Consider the following 16,663-nt stretch of genomic DNA (forward strand, 5'->3'; position numbering starts at 1 on the left):
GCCGCTGTACGTGTAAGATTTTACTCTTCTTTTTTCAGACTAACCTATATATTGTCTGGATTTCCCGTTAAAGGGCTTGAATAGACCCTGTACTTTCATGACTTCAGTGCCTCTTTTCTGAATTCATACTTTTCCAGAGTGTTTGATTCTTTCCAACATTTAGATTTGAACTATATATCATTTTAAAGCTTGAGAGTCTGCTCTTCTTCGTAGATAACATAAGAAAACTACTTTGTATTCATAGTCATGTACTGACATTAAAGAAAAGAGTTCATGATTATGTATTTGATATAGACCATTTTGAGCACTAACTTTGTATATTAACTCTTTATGTGCCATGGTGGAAACCCCCTGTGTGCCATGTTATTCTGAGACACGGAGGTAGTCATGCTTTGAGAAAGAATTCTGTTTTTCCAATTTGTATAACTTCTACAAATTTCTGTTAAGCTGGACATAATAGTGAGCAAAGTTAAAGAGGAATGCCAAACTTTGCTTCCATATACCTGACAATTTTATTTTCAATTTTTCTTTTGAATTACCAGTTGCTACATTACTGTAAAGGCATGACTTTTGCATATAAAATAGTGACAGAAACTTAGAATGTACACGCAAATCTAGTTGGGAACACCGCTTGATAGTCAATCACCACATAGAATGCAAGCCGTATGTGAGAGGAACAAAAGCTCAAGAAACGCTTTGATTGTACCGCGAGATTAGCCATTTATCGATCGGTTTTGGATGCTTTGTTTGTTGAGCAGAATATGCGAAGTTGGCACGCCGTCGACTGAGTCGGACGTGCGAACGTGGCACATAAAGAGTTAAAGTTATTTACTTGAGAACACTGATATTTGTTGTAACCATGGGAATGCACTTGGACCACACGATTTGTAGCTGTACTGACACACTGACACATTAATGCTTGTTTGTTTGTTTGTGTTTGTTTGTTTGTTTGTTTGTTTGTTTTTTTGGGGGTTCCTTAAAGGGCATGGCTAGTAACTGATCAGTGGGAATCAGTGGGAATGCTGGGGGCTGAAGCAAATTATTTTCGCACATTAATATATATATCATGTACTCTTAAATAAATCCCACAAGAATTGGAACAATCATCCCCAGCATTCCCACCGATTCCCACTGATCAATTACTAGCCATCCCCTTTAATTAAAGAGTGGATCACACACGCAAGTTGATGCATGTAATTCAGTTCCACACCGCATGTACGAAGATGTGTTTGTACTATTCATTTGCACGATGATACATGTATGTATGTGTAAATAATAATGTGTTTGTAACGCGCTACAATGTAAGTCTTTGATATCTTTTTTTGGTAGAAACGTTCAAAGACTACTCTTCAATAATTCATAGGAGGAAACGAAAAATCATTGACTTTGTATTAATCATTTATTTGCCTGAAGAATCGTTGACAGGTGGATGGCAACACTGCATAAACATACAGTAGTACATACAAATCTTATCTGTATTCTAACATGGTACCAAACCATTAAAATGCGTGATTCAAAGTTCGGTGCTAGTGCTAGTGCCAGTGCTATTGCTAGCCCCCAAATAACAGCCGTAAAGTGAGCTCAAACACCGACGGTCAGATTGACGAGGAGATCCCCATCAAAATTATCGATCACCAGCACTAGGTGTTGGCACTACAGCACCGCGAGGTCCGCGGGAATCGCGCGACAAAAACAAAGTGATGGCGCGTGATTACAGTCAAATAATAAATGACGTAGCGAAACTGCTTAGTTTTAGACATTATAATGAGGAAGACAAATCAAAATGCCGAAACTTCCATCCATTCTACAAAACGCAATTATCCTAATTTTCTTCCCAGGCTCAAATTTAAAAAGCCGTGTCCAGAATGTTCGACCACTGCGTTTGCATGGACTTTGCATGTAAAACGTGCATCTACTTATGGACGTAAATATGGGTCTCGGCACAGCAATGCTAACACCAGCACCGAAACTAAGATTAAGAAGATAATAATCCCTTGGGGACTAGTGTTAGTCAGCCGGGGGGGGGGGGGATGGAGGGGGAGAGAACACGTAAATCGTTAACACAAACGACGGATATCGGTTTCAGCGGATGACATCCAACACCAAGCCCAGCACCAACAACCGAAAATACGTCATAATTAAGAGGTCAACTTCCCAACACCGACTGATTTCAAGTTCGGTTTTATCGCCGGTGCTAGTGCTGAGATAGCACTAGGACTAGCACTAGCACCAAACTTGAAATCACCCAATGTTTAATAATTATTGGACAAACAGGCAAACAAAGACGATAATGGAATCTTGGTATTATATATAACGCCTGAAGACATCCTTGTTATTTGATTGGTTATTTGACATTGAGCATTCGGCCCATTTCACTATGACGTCATCACCCGTGCAATTGCGACACCATCTGCCGTGTAATTTTGGATCCATACGATTTGCTCCATTGCACGCTCGCTGAGAGCCCGGCACACTACGCGTGTCAAACGCTTTTGTTTGCAGTGTGTGTATGCGACAGCGCGCTAGCGTAAAGCGCTCAGTGAGCACTCTCGCGATCTCAAATTCTCTCTTGTTTCGAAATTAATAAAACATCAAATGAGAAGAATATATTAGAGGCGTTATATAAAACAAATAATAAATGTTTTTTCATTCGTGCTGTGGACAGAATATTTCGTTCGGTGAAAGATTATTCTGTCCATTGCACTCATAAACATTCATTATTTGTATAATAGAAAACGGAACAAGGGAAGATAAGGAAGATACGAATTATCGTAAAATAAACATTAATACACGTTTTTAAGGAACCCCCAAAATATGAAAATGGAATTTTATTCTGAATCTTACTTACAATAACTTAAGAATTGAAATAATGAGTTCATAACACAATAATATAATACACTGTACACTATTCTAACTTAAAAATTGAGGAAGGCTATTTTCTTCAAAAGATTTAAAAGCATTGATCACTTTCTGTTATATATGCTGCAGTATCTTTTTATAATCGAGCATGTGCTGCTTTTGAACACATCACCTTTATGACAGACTTCTAAAGTGAATACTAACAGTAAAAAAGATAACAATCAGGTCACAAAAGGAAAGTGGATAGAGATGAAAAGAAGAAAAGAATGACTTGAAAAAGAGAGAAAGCGCACATGTAAAGGAAACACGAATTTCTTTAAATTAATCTAAATATCTAATATTCATATTAACAATATTTTTTTCAAGATATTCAACAACAGACTGTTCATATTATCAAATAAACGTCAAGCAGGATCTGCTCAATGCCATTTGAAAAGGAATCCAGAATGTGATTCTAATATACTCTGTGTAGGCCAACATTGGAAAAAGTGCTAAACTAGTGCTTTTCTTTAGATTAATACTGTATTAGTCTCTTTATGATTTCAGCATACACGTAATCATGTTACTTGCCTCTACAAATGTGTATTGGATATCGACATGCCAGAGTATAGATATAAAGAAAAAATATCAGTCACAAAAAAACACAATATTGTCTTTTTTTTTTATAGATTATTGACCGTCTTACAGAGATCACAAGTTTGATACAAAAATACCTTGGTGACAAACAAATCACAAATGTCTCTTAATTATATGAATTCAAATAAGATGAATCATTGCAACTGATTGACAAATTGCCCTACATCGACGTAAATAAGCACTGAATTGATCAGTGTTTTGGTAGTAGCCATGATAAAAAATCATGGGCGTACATACTCAAGCAGGATTCGGACCTACGACCTCCTGATCAGTTGCAGTTGCAACGAAAACATCTCGACGGAAGAATTTCATGAATTTGAAAAAGAGGAATCATTTCTTGCGCATCAAATCCTAGATTTTAATTGATTAATCAGCAATTATGACGAGCAAGAGACATTTCAAAAGACTGTAAAAATGAAAACAAATTTCTTTTATCTACAGATACAAATTAGTGGTATGACAACAAAAAGGCACAATCACCACGCATTATTTGCAGCTCATAAAAAAACTCGTCTATTATCCTTCTATAATGGTCTCTCTTAATTTGCGATTGGTTAGATATTGTGGCCCATAGTTTCATTAAAAAAAAAAAAAAAACATGTGGAACTCGCATTGCTATAATTTTAGTCACTGAAATGAAACTCGAAATGTACCCCTCTGTCAACATCACAGTTTGGTGAGCGACAAACTGAGAAGAAACGATCTACGAAAGATGGTACGACGACAACATGAATGAAAAATTTAGTAGTAACTATACAGGGTTTTTTTTTTTCTAATCTTAATCTGTTGTTTATTATGTTTTGTTACTGCCAGTGCACTCTTCCGTGTGTATTTATTTTTGCTCTTGAATTTCAACATTGGCAGATGGATCAATCTCAGGATATTTGATTTTATCACAAAGTTATTGCGCTTGATTGTCAATTTGTGGTCTTGATATTTCAGGCCCTTTCTCAATGCAGGAAGTTACCATTGTATTTAATTGTTTACTAAGCATTTATACGGTTACAACTATTACTTTATTTCAGAGACAACACGGAAGATTCAAGAACATTTCCTGTGACATTATTGCCATGTTCACCAATCTCAGACTTTTCGCTTGGTTTGCATGTGTATAGGCGTATACATCAATAAATCTTTCGGGCTTGTCACAAGATGGGAACTTTACCCATTTTTGTCTATATAATAATACATGTACACGGGACATGATTGCGGTTCTAGCTGGCATTTGCTTCCAGAACGATTGAAAGCATTTTTCTTTCTTTTTTTTTTCATGCATCAAGTCGGGCTTTTTGCTTAGTTTGCGTGAGAAGATAGATGGATCATTCAAGCTTGTCGCAAGAGGGACATATTTTGCTTTATTAATCTTGATATACATGTATTCGGGGAGCAATTGCGGTTCTTCTGTCAATCTATTGTCTCGGATTGGTCTGGAATAATAAAATGGCATTTGCTTCGCCATGTTCATCCACCTCGGGTTTTTCGTTGGGTTGCCTGAATAGACGGATGTAGAATATGATAGATTCGTCACTCTGGTTCTTCATTACTCTGTGTCTATATTTACTTGGGGAGAGACTGCAGCGGTTCTTGTATTGTCTCGGATTAGTGTGGAGTAATGTTACCCGCACCTTCTTCAAGAACAAGATAGTCATGTTCACCCACCTCGAACTTTTCGTTTGCTTTTTCTTGGTAAATAGATGTAGAATATGATGAATCCGTCAAGCCTGTTGCAAGAGGGACACGTTCTTCATTACTCTCGATATACATATACTCGGGTAGAGATTGCGGTTCTTGTATTGTCTCGGGCTGGTCTGGAGCAATTTTACCAGGATTGTCTTCAAGAACAAGATAGCCATGTTCATCCACCTCGGGCTTTTCGTTTGCTTTGTCTGAGTTGATAGATGTACAATATGATGGATCCGTCAAGCTTGTTGCAAGAGGGACATGTCCTCCACTACTCTCAATATACATATACTCGGAGAGAGACTGTGGTTCTTCCATTGTCTCGGGCTGGTCTGCAGCAATTTTTCCGGCATTTTCTTCAAGAACAAGATAGCCACGTTCATCCACCTCTGGCTCTTCGCTTGCTTTGTCTAAGTAGATAGATGTAGAATATGATAGATCCGTCACGTCTGCTGCAAGAAGGACACCTTCATTACTTTCGATATACATATACTCAGGGGGAGACTGTGGTTCTTTTACTGTCTCGTATCGGTCTGGAGTAATTTTACCGGCATTTTCTTCATGAACAAGATTGCCATGTTCATCCACCTCGGGCTTTTCGCTCGGTTTTTCTGGATAGATAGATGTAGAATATGATGGATCTGTCAAGCTTGTTGAAAGAAGGACGCTGTCTTTATTACTCTCAATATATATATATATATATATATACTCGGTTAGAGATTGCGGTTCTAGTATTGGCTCGGGCTAGTCTGGATAAATTTTACCAGGATTTTCTTCAAGAACGAGATAGCCATGTTCATCAACCTCTGTTTTTTCGCTTGATTTACCAGAGTACATAGATATTGCATATAATGGATTCATGGGAGGGCGATGTTTTTCATAAGTACCAATTTCCATGTATTCGGGGCATGACTGCAGTTCTTGAATAGTGTCGGATTGATCTGGAGTAAATTTACCTGCATTTTCTTCGAGAACGAGATAATCGAGTTCATCAACATCGGGCTTTTCGCTTGGTTTGCCTGAGTAGATGAAGGTGGAGTATAATGGGTCATGAGGGCTCATTGCGAAATGGACTAGGTTTTCATTACTGCCATTATGCGTGTCCTCTTTGCATGAATATGGAATATTGATGGTTTCTGATTGATCCGAAGTAATTTCGTTGGTTTTCGCTTCGAGCACTATACAACCATTCTCATCTCCTTCGAGCTTTTCTCTTGATATGGTTGAGTAGATGGCTGTAGAATACAATGGATCATTGATGTCCATTTCAATTGCGCCGATATACTTGTCTTCCTCTTCTCGTGGTTTGCTGGAGCAGGCGGATGCAGATCTTTGAACATCCCTCTTGCTACCCATGTCCCTTACATGATCGTGGTCCTGTAAAGGTGAATAGAGCACATGGGCAAACGTTGATCGTTACCATCTGATTCACTCTACCATCTCTCCAGACACGTGTCTAAACAAATAGGAATATACATTGCAAGCCTGGGGCCTGTGTCATAAAACTTGTCATCAGTGACAAGTTGTCATAGATGTGACAAGCTACTGAAATACTTGCATCTGATTGGCTGAGAACAAATTTGTCATAGAAATGTGGCAGTTGTCACTGATGACAAGTTTTATGAAACGGGCCCCAGGTGTGTATTTTAATAATGAACCCATATATGTCGACATTTAACGGGGAAGTTACAATTTCTACAATACGTAACTGACAAAATCAATACCGTTAATGTGATATTCAGTTTGCAATGGTTATTTCATTCCTTAAAAAAAAAAAAAAAAAAAAAAAAAAAAAAACAAGCAGGAACAGTACACCCATAGCATTATGCTTCTGAAAGACATTTCTGTTCTCGATAGTTAAAGTTTAAAAGATACCAATTCAAATCTAGTAATACAATTAAAACAAGAGTCATCAGAATACTTGCTGTCTTCTTGCCACGGTTCTTGATAAACTTTCGAAGAATACCAGTACCAAGTACCGCAAGAAGAAATCCCAAAATCGGCGCTGATGTTACTACTACTTTCTGCGTGGCTCCTTTCCTGCCTGCAATTTAGATGAAAGTTTGATTTATCTGCTAAGCTGTGTCGTAAATGATAAAAGCCGTGCAACAATCACCCAAGAAAGAACATGTTAGTCTGAGGAAAACCTACAGCTCACACATAAACGGTAAGAGAGGTATTCTTTGGTAAACGTCGTCGTGAGTAATGTGTATTGACAGGCGATTTAAGTTTGTATCTCTAAGCAACAAATGGCATAAGGAGGTTTGATATTTTGTTAAATGGATGGCAGAGGATGTTTATGATAATGATTACTTACAGGGTGGATTTAAAAAGAAAGTCACTAGTAAGATTGAAAACTCAAAAAAGGTGAAATGAGTCAACTTTGAGTCATTGAGTCAATCTTGAGTCTTTACATTTTCTGAAAGAGCTCTCCTTCCTCTACGTTATTCTTTAGTTTGAAATCATAACATAAATGGGAAAGTGTGTTTTCAGCAGTATTGTTTTTTAAACAAAACACACATATATATATGATACCCAAACATAGAACTTCAGTCTTCACATTTTCTGAAAGAGTTATCCTTCCTCTACGTTATTCTTTAGTTTGGGATCATAACATAAATGGGAAAGTGTGTTTTCAGCAGTTGTTTTTTTTTTAAACAAAACACACATACATATACCCAAACCTAGAACTGAATATGAGAAATGCTCCTTCACGTATGCTGCAAGCAAATAATTAAATGGGTTACCCATTTTTTTTTTTTTTCAAACAGCCCCCTCATTGCAAACATTTAAGAATTGTGTACGCCAACATCACTCTCCCACTTGATATGAACCCTTTGCACTAGCTATGATTTATTCAGATATCTATTTTCTCTGCTCGTTTTATGTTCTTTCTTATGTGTTTTATGTTCTTTCGAACCGATTGTTCTTTAGCTGTATCATATCTATTTTCGCTTTGTTCTTGTTTTTTATTGTGTGCACATGTAATGTAATGTATATTAACGCAGGGCTCCCTTGTAAAGCAGGCCTTTGTGGCACTGAATGGGACTACCCTGCTTTTAAAAAAGACTTAATAAATAAATAAAATAGATAAACAAGGTTTTATGCAGCCCTTTGGTGCTTGCTTATCAAAATTTACAAACTCCTCATCGCTGACACCAAAAAAAAGGTAAATTATCAAAAGAATTGTCATTTCCTACATAACCAGTACTTGTTTCGTCAGGGCTTAAAAAATCAGATTGTAATGTACTTACTGAGTGTAACATACAGAAACAATACCTCAAAACGTTAGAACAAACAACATCAACAACAGACGAAGATCAATATATCAAAATTGTAATCACTGAAACAGAGCAAAAAGACAACAGAGCATGTACACATGTGAAAAAATAATCATCAAAATTGTCACAATGTAATTTAGCAAAACAAAGAGAAACATGGCTATCAAAAATTCACCAATGACAGATCGCAATATATCACTTGGCATGTAATTTTTTAATGTAATTCATAATTTCACCAATTCGTCCCTGCCCCTGATCACCTTCTTCACTGACTTCCCATTTGTGGCGGGCAAGAGTACGACAATGCGCCCGTCTGAGGCCCAAGCCTCCTTCACTTTCGCGTGTTTTTTCGCGTCCCATAGTAGCTGCTGGTTCTGTGCCGTGAGTGCCTCGTCGATTCCCATGCCTGTGCCCGCGAGCTTCTTCCGTGCGCGCAGCACTGCCGTTCGTGTTTTGTACGAGTGGAACTTGGCGATGATGACACGCGGACGTGCCCTTGGTTTAGCGCCATCTGCGGTGGACGATGTAGATTTGGCACCATGCTGAGTGTGGTGTCTCGGAGCGATTCGGTGAGATCGGTCCAAATCGGTCACAGACAAAGGCACCTTCAGTCGCTGGGACACCAAATTGCAGATGAGATCGTCGGTGCTTTCATTGTTGCCCTCAGGAACACCGTAGAACTTTAGGCAATTTCAATTTCGTATTGTTCCATTTCGTTGATGGATAGCTGGAGGTTGTGGATGGAATCTGCCTGCGAAGCGAGCTGGCTATTCAGGCGATCAATCTCACTCGCCTTGGCCTGAATAGCGACTTTGTTCTCCATTGTGGCATTTTCACTCTTCTCCAGCCTCGTCATTATTTCCACATTGCGTTTCTCTGAGCTCGCTAATCGGTCAGCAAATTTCCCCAATTGTTTGTTGATTCCCTTTTCAAGGGCCTTTTCAATGGCTTCAAAGAATGCATCGCTTTGCATGGCATGTACAGCGATAGCCTCTATGTTGGCTTGGGATCTAGTCGAAGCCATGTTAGGCGATGTTCCAAGAAGAAGAATAGAGAATATTTCAAGATATGATGATGAAGAAGCAGATAATCAGACAAGCAGAGGGTCAGTGAAAATAACAATAAGTGAAATGTGTAGGTTTCATTCTGCGTCATTGCAAATTTGGTAATCACGGTAATTCACAAGTATCATATTTCACGCCGACCGTTACCACATGTCCAAGATGATACATTTCGCGGAGAGATCGACCGATGTTTACCACATAGTTCAAACATGAGAGGGAATTATTCAATAAGGAATCAAATATTGCAGCAATGATACAGTACCTTCTCTAGATAATCAACCTTGGAACAGAAAATGGTCGTAGTATATAGTTCAGGTGTGGGATGAGAAGTGGACGTACGCTGCACCAGGTGGGACTACGGGGTGGCACAAATCATAGTGGTCACTCTCTGAATCCGCTTGAACGTGCAAGTATTCTTCACAAAGTCGGCATTTTCTCCATGGAATGTTTGGTTCTTTCGTCAAAGAATAACACTGCACTATGATATACAACACTTGTGAAGATAATGAAGAAATGGACTTGGCAAAAAATAGCTGTATTATGATCAGTAATGGTCAGCTCTCTATAATCGGAACATTAAAAAAGTTTCATTAATCCAAAAGTGAAAAATATATCATTTAAAAGGTATTATTTTGTACTTTATGACAGAGACCGTACTTTTCAAAAATGGACATATCGATTTTTGCGAACAAACTCTTCATTATGTACTTGTGAGTGAATGTCATAATGATTGTGTATACATATACACGTGTTTTCTAACATAATAGGAAGTTGACCTCTTTCTTTCATGAAGTACTTTTTTTTTTTAAATCGAAATCAGTTTATTTGGAATCTACATCGATTTGAATAACAGCAAATGAAAGTACAAAATGGCATTATTGAAATCTAAATAACTGTACGTATTATTTACTGTTATCATATGTTGCGTCGGTAGTTACCAATACTCATGTGCACTAAGAGACGGAGGCAGTATTTTTTTATACCGGAGACTGCAAAATCAGAAATCAAAATATGCGTATATACATTTTGCGCATTTAAATCATTTTGTACAAGTAAACTCACTTAAAGCAGACGTTGGTTGTCGTGTCGTCAAATCTTGTGAAGAATGCTTTCTGCCTGTTTACGTGTAGATTGTAAATCAACATCATAAAGTTAGATACGTTATGTTGAGGTTATACATAAACATTATTTATATCCCCTTAACCAACAAAGTACAGTATACCCTTTATTTGATGCGCCAGTGGCTTTCTTTTTTTTTTTTCTTTCTTAGTTGTTAGTTGTCAGAGCTATGCTCGTGTCAATCAAAATATTATAGTTTATACAATATGTCAGGCAATGACAGAACGTACGTCTTCAAGTCATAGTTAATCACTTCATTTTGTCAAAATAGACACACATAAAGAAAAGACGAAAAATCACACTGAATATCATTTCGCACATTTGGCACATGATTTTGTCAAAATCTTTTCGTTTGATGGAATATAATCATGAAAATACTTGAGAGAAAAAAAAAAGAATCATAGAAACAGTATTTTTTTACATGTCACTCACTAGAAGCAAGCATGGTGCTTGTCTCATGGAATGTTGATACCTCTTGCGTAGACTGTCTCTCACCCATTTAGGGGTGATGATAAAGATCAGCGTCACTGACATTTCATTCAATTCAATTAAATCCAATTCAATTGATTTGTTTTTCATTCCTCTTTTTTTCCAACAAAACATAACGCATGATAAATCTGGAATTACAACATAAACATAAACATTCGACTTTGCGCAAAAGATAAATGACACAGATAAACAAAAGAATGCATACTGGCAAAAAAAAAGTACAAAGTTATGCTTCAGTTGAGAAAACAAAAAGAAATTGAGATGCATTTCTCAATAGTTCGACACTTTTCGAATGCCTTTAGTATTCCTGCAAAATCTGAATAAATTATTGTTATATGTACGTTTGTGTGTACATTTATATGGATGCATCCATTCTTGTGTGTGCATGTATGTGCGAATGTGTATTTCTGTGTTCCCTATTAGTTTCTGTGTGTGTCCGCTTACATTTGGGTTAACATTATTTGTCCCTTCCAGTACATGCACATTTACGATAGTACCAGCAAACGTAAAGGAAGTGTCGGGAAATCGTAAAATGGAATTAAGAAAATAAATCAAATAAAAAATACGCAAAAAAACACGCGCACACTCAAGTACAAAGAAGGAAAACAATAATTTTTGTTCAAAAGAAAAGGTTGAAGTTAGAAATACTCACTAAAGGTATTGACTGCAGTCTCTGCTGTCGATGACCTTGTACTAACTGTGTACACCCCAGTGTCTAAAAAATAATTAATACAAAGGAAGACATGCAAATCTGTGGCATGGTATGATAGGCAAGTACCCAGTTTGATACTCACGCTGACTCATGAATCTCAACGACTAAGAATAACAAGTTAATTCAGCATCTGCCTTTGCTATAATACATTGTACTTTCTCGTTTACAGTTCAGGAGTAAAGCATATAGCATAATACTCGCAATTCACGCAAAGCGGCTCAAAACCGAATGCAAATATTGTAGATTATTTTAAAAATGATGATAAGTAATATAGATCAATTTCATATTACTAGAGTGTTCCAGTACACGATGCCATTTGACTGTTAGGGAAATCGTAGCATCATTGGCTAGCATACATGAAAAGAAAATAAGAACATTAAGTCTCAAGATAAAGATTATCATTCCATGTTATATTTCTTAAGAATCGCTTTTGAAAAATAATGAAATTTGAAATTTAGAATGTAGGCCTACTGATGTCAACTATCTTTTGTTTACAATAATCTTTGCCAAATTAAAGAAAATAACAAACTAGGAATAGAAAATCCTTATAACAAGGTACCTTGAAACCATCCTCATCCTGACCATTTTCATATTTATTGAGTACAAAACACCAATGATATCCCAAAGTACCAATGCTAACATCGATCGTGTTGATATTTATCCATGCTATGTTTCCAGTCTCTTGCTGTTGATAGTGATTTCGATGTACATTTTTTAAGCATAATTATTGATTATGCTCAGTATTGGCTCAGAGTACAAATACACCATTTGCATTCAATTTTGTAAAAACTTTACACTAAAAAATATACACATACACGCACAGAGCAGAGGGTATCTCTTCATCTACCACCGACCATTTGATTCAATTGCGACAACTCGGCAAGACGCGAATGGCGGATTCCATTGCGGAAAGTAAGTCGACCAAATGGGTAGTTCCTTACACTGCAACGATGCGGGATCGTGCTGGATTAATGACGTAACCTTCACCGCACCTTACACTGCAATGATGCGGGATCATGCTGCATTAATGACGTAACCTTCACCGCAGGTGAGAGTTATGTTGGACCCATATGTCGTGCTATTTGTGATCCATGACCATTCGTCACAGGACTAGGGTAATCACAATACCCAACAGATACTTCAAATCATATAGGAAAACAGAAAAGCCAATCAAAGTAATTATATAGATACAGTAATTAAAAAAGGGTTGTGCACATCATGAAAGAACTTGTATCGTCTGTTAAAGACCTCTTTACATTGCCTAAAGACCATCATGACGGCTGTTGAAGAGGTGAATGAATCATATCAATAAACAGGTAATATCAACCTGGATATTGTGAAATAATGTTATGTTTTGACTGTACCTCTCAAGACCATTCGTGTCATGGCATTCAACATCATAAAACGTGTGAAGAAAAATGATAAAAATACGAAGACAAATGATCCTCGGTCACAAAACTCCACAAAATTTCCCCCTGTTTTCCAGTAGAACTTACAATTCAGAAAAGCAAGAACAATAGGCAACCCTCTTTCTAATCAAACTCAGTTTTTGTTGACACTTTTGTATTTTTTTTTCCATACTCCTTCCGAGGTGTTTGAAAATGAGCTTACAATTCCGGTAGTCGTCATTAAAGCAGTTGGCCGAAGCTGATAAAATTTGTAATAACGTGAGTAACCTTGTGTTTTGATATATTTAACATAATCTGTTTTCATTACTTTTTTGGCGGGAACCTTCCATCCTATTAAGGGCCATTTCAAAGCTCAAAATAGGAACCCCTTTTAGAATGCGATTGTGATCATATATCTCGGGATATTTTTCTTGGGATTTTGCAGGTTCACTTTTGTCTATTGTGCTTCCTGTTCTTATCATTGTATAAATAATATTGCGGGTTTCTTTCTCTTTTAAACTCATACTCACTGTTGAATGAATAATGATATAGGTTGTGCCTGGCTGGGACATGTCCAGTTGCTCGAAAAACTTCCATCAGAAATCAAATCGGCATACGATTTTGTTTGCAAACAAACACAAAACCCACGATGTATGACAGCAACCCCATTGCTTCTCGGTTCTCTCCTGCAGGTAGATATACATTCCTCATCGGATTTAGATTCAGACGCATAGGCGAGCAGAATCGAAAGGGCTCTACTGTCACCTTGATAGCATCCGAGAAATCCACGCTCTAAGAACAAACAAAATGAGAAAAGGGAGACGGTTACCTGGATAACATATTTTGATTTGTTTGTTTGTTTCTTTGTCTTTTTGCTATCAGAATTTGTATCAGACCAATCACAAGTCTATTGCCTAATATTCTGAAAATTCGTTTTACCGAGGAATCCATATTCCAGTGTATCGTTAATAAAAAAGAAAGCACAATTAAAAAGTTCAAGGACTCGAAAGCGAAATAAAGTTCGAATAACGTTGGTATTTAGTAGGTACCTTTTTCTTCTTCTGTTTTTTTTTTTTTTTTTTTTTTTCATTTCGGATGAAATCAAAGCTTCGGAATAACGAACATCACCCTTCATCCAGGCCAATCCCTGTCCCGCAAATTGTCCCCAACAAAAAGAGAGATCCTTTAAAAGCAAATAATACAAAATAAGATCTGTTGTTCTCTAGACATTAGTTTTGTAGAAAACATGACATAGCCTATACCTGGTTATGCTGCTACTGCTATGTGTTCTTTCAATCTCCACAAATTATTCAATTATATAGTCGGTGTATACAATTTCCGTCGTATCTACATTGTACAATCTTTCAATGTGGAGGGTTGTTATTGGTTAATGAACACCATAAGCATCATGTAATATGTATAAGACATGTATTATATGCTGTCCATTGACAAAACAACAACAACAACACGTGATGCTTGCACTGGGAGATACTTGGAGATAGAACATGTTGAATTGATAATTTTGCACAAGACGCTTGAGGTACCTTTTATATCTTGTTTTTCCTTTGTCTATGAAAATGCACCTCTTCTGTTTATCAAATCGTTCACATTCTAAATAGGTTAAGATGGTTCAATTCACACGATATAATATATATTATCACTGTCTCATTTCAAAGGTTAGATTTTACATTTTTATACTACAATGTAGAAAAGTGAAAATTCATCCTGGCCGCCTTTTTTGTGCTTTCTGCATATCTATAATGTAATAGCAAATTTCTCCCTCATCTGGAGCCACCCTATTTTGCAACACCTTTTGTTTTTCACTTTCTTTTTCCTCGTCAATTTTGGTTTCGAGTTATCACTGATCGGAACAGCGAATTGTATTCATCATTGTTGCTGCTAAATATGATACTATAGGCTGACCTCGGCATTTCACTCTATCAGCCATGTTGGAAGAACACTCAGCCGTTGGGCAATCCCGTAAACGCTGAAACCTGTATGAATCTGTGCATTGATGACGTAGATTTTTTTTTTTTCAACTGTTCATCTGTCCGGTCAATTCATTAGTCATGAAGCAAAAACATCGACACAGTAATATGTGTTAGACATTTCTTTATTCTTACAACCACGAAGAATAAAGAATAGAAACAAAAATCATACAAAATGCAACGATTTATCTGTCCATTGTCAATAATATTTATCAAATCTGTCCCAATGTGCAAAAAGATTACCTTTTGAACTTTAACCTGCCTTCTATTCCCTTCATCATTTCGGAATCCTAGATTAAAAAAAAAAAAAATACGTAAGTCATGTAGGCCTAATTACATCTCTTCGGTTTTGTTTTGTTTTTTCCTCCATTTGACAGGAAATAAAACATCCCGCATGATTTGCCCTTGCCCTTGGGTAAATGTAACTGTAAAATCGATGTTCTGTGCTGCTGTACTAGCAAGATCTGAAAGATTTTCTTCATTTGGGGGCTTTTGTCAAACCAGGTCTCGAATAATCATTCGAAACTGTCATTTTATTTGTATTGACCTTCTTTTATAACTTATGTCGTCGATCATTGCTTCGGTTATTCTGATTTGTTTATTGGGTTTGTTGGTTTCTGGTTTCTTTTAAATTGATATACGTAATGATGGTATATTATGTTCATTCAAATAGACACATAACAGCGCACGTACCTGGAGATGAACATGATACGCGTTGAGTTCTGGTTCGTGTTGCCAAACTTGGCATAGGCTCAGGCGAATACTCCTCTGCCGCTGGGAAGCCTAGTTCTCCAAAGACCAATTCGGCAGCTTTTGCGGTAAATCCGTCATAACAGACATAGCTGCCTGACTCCAGGACCACTAAGCCTTCCAAAGGAGAGGCCCCGTTAACCAGTTGGACAGAGGGCATTTCTTGGAAGTGAATATTACAAATGTTTTAATATGCATTGATGTGGAACGCTCACTTTTATATGCAGTAAATTTTATCATTTGTTCCCAATCGGTGTTGAAAAGAGAATCGGAACTTATGCATTTCTAAACAATGAAACCATGTTTCTTGCATTGCTATGCCGAACGCGATAATCTTTCTGGTTTTCAGATGCACTCTAAGAAATAAGACAAAAAGTGAAGATATACTTCAGTCGATTTCCAACTGAACAAAAAACTTTGTCAACCTCCCATCAAAATTAACAATTACATATAGCCAAAATAACCGAGCATCACACCAACATTATTGCGTCATACTGACATTTAACGAATTCAATGACCAATGATGCCCCTGAGATAGTATTATCCGTGACCGTCACCCTTTGAAATACAGCATCATTCTCCAATAATTTTGGTAATCATGTCGCCTTGGATTTCCCAGTGGACGAGGGTGTGTTACGGCACATTTTGGTAAATCGGCACATTTTAGTAAATTACCAAAATGTGCAAGTTACCAAAA

The 16,663-nt window shown here is 37.1% G+C and overlaps 2 pseudogenes; both read right to left on the reverse strand.

Annotated features, from left to right (window-relative positions):
• Positions 1 to 4,161: 4,161 nt before the first annotated feature.
• Positions 4,162 to 9,480, reverse strand: LOC140227734 (uncharacterized; annotated as a pseudogene).
• Positions 9,481 to 9,831: 351 nt separating this feature from the next.
• LOC140227735 (uncharacterized) lies at positions 9,832 to 16,126 on the reverse strand (annotated as a pseudogene).
• Between the last annotated feature and the right edge of the window lie 537 nt (positions 16,127 to 16,663).

This window comes from Diadema setosum, chromosome 4 (assembly GCF_964275005.1).
Source record: "Diadema setosum chromosome 4, eeDiaSeto1, whole genome shotgun sequence".
Taxonomy (NCBI): Eukaryota; Metazoa; Echinodermata; class Echinoidea; order Diadematoida; family Diadematidae; genus Diadema; species Diadema setosum.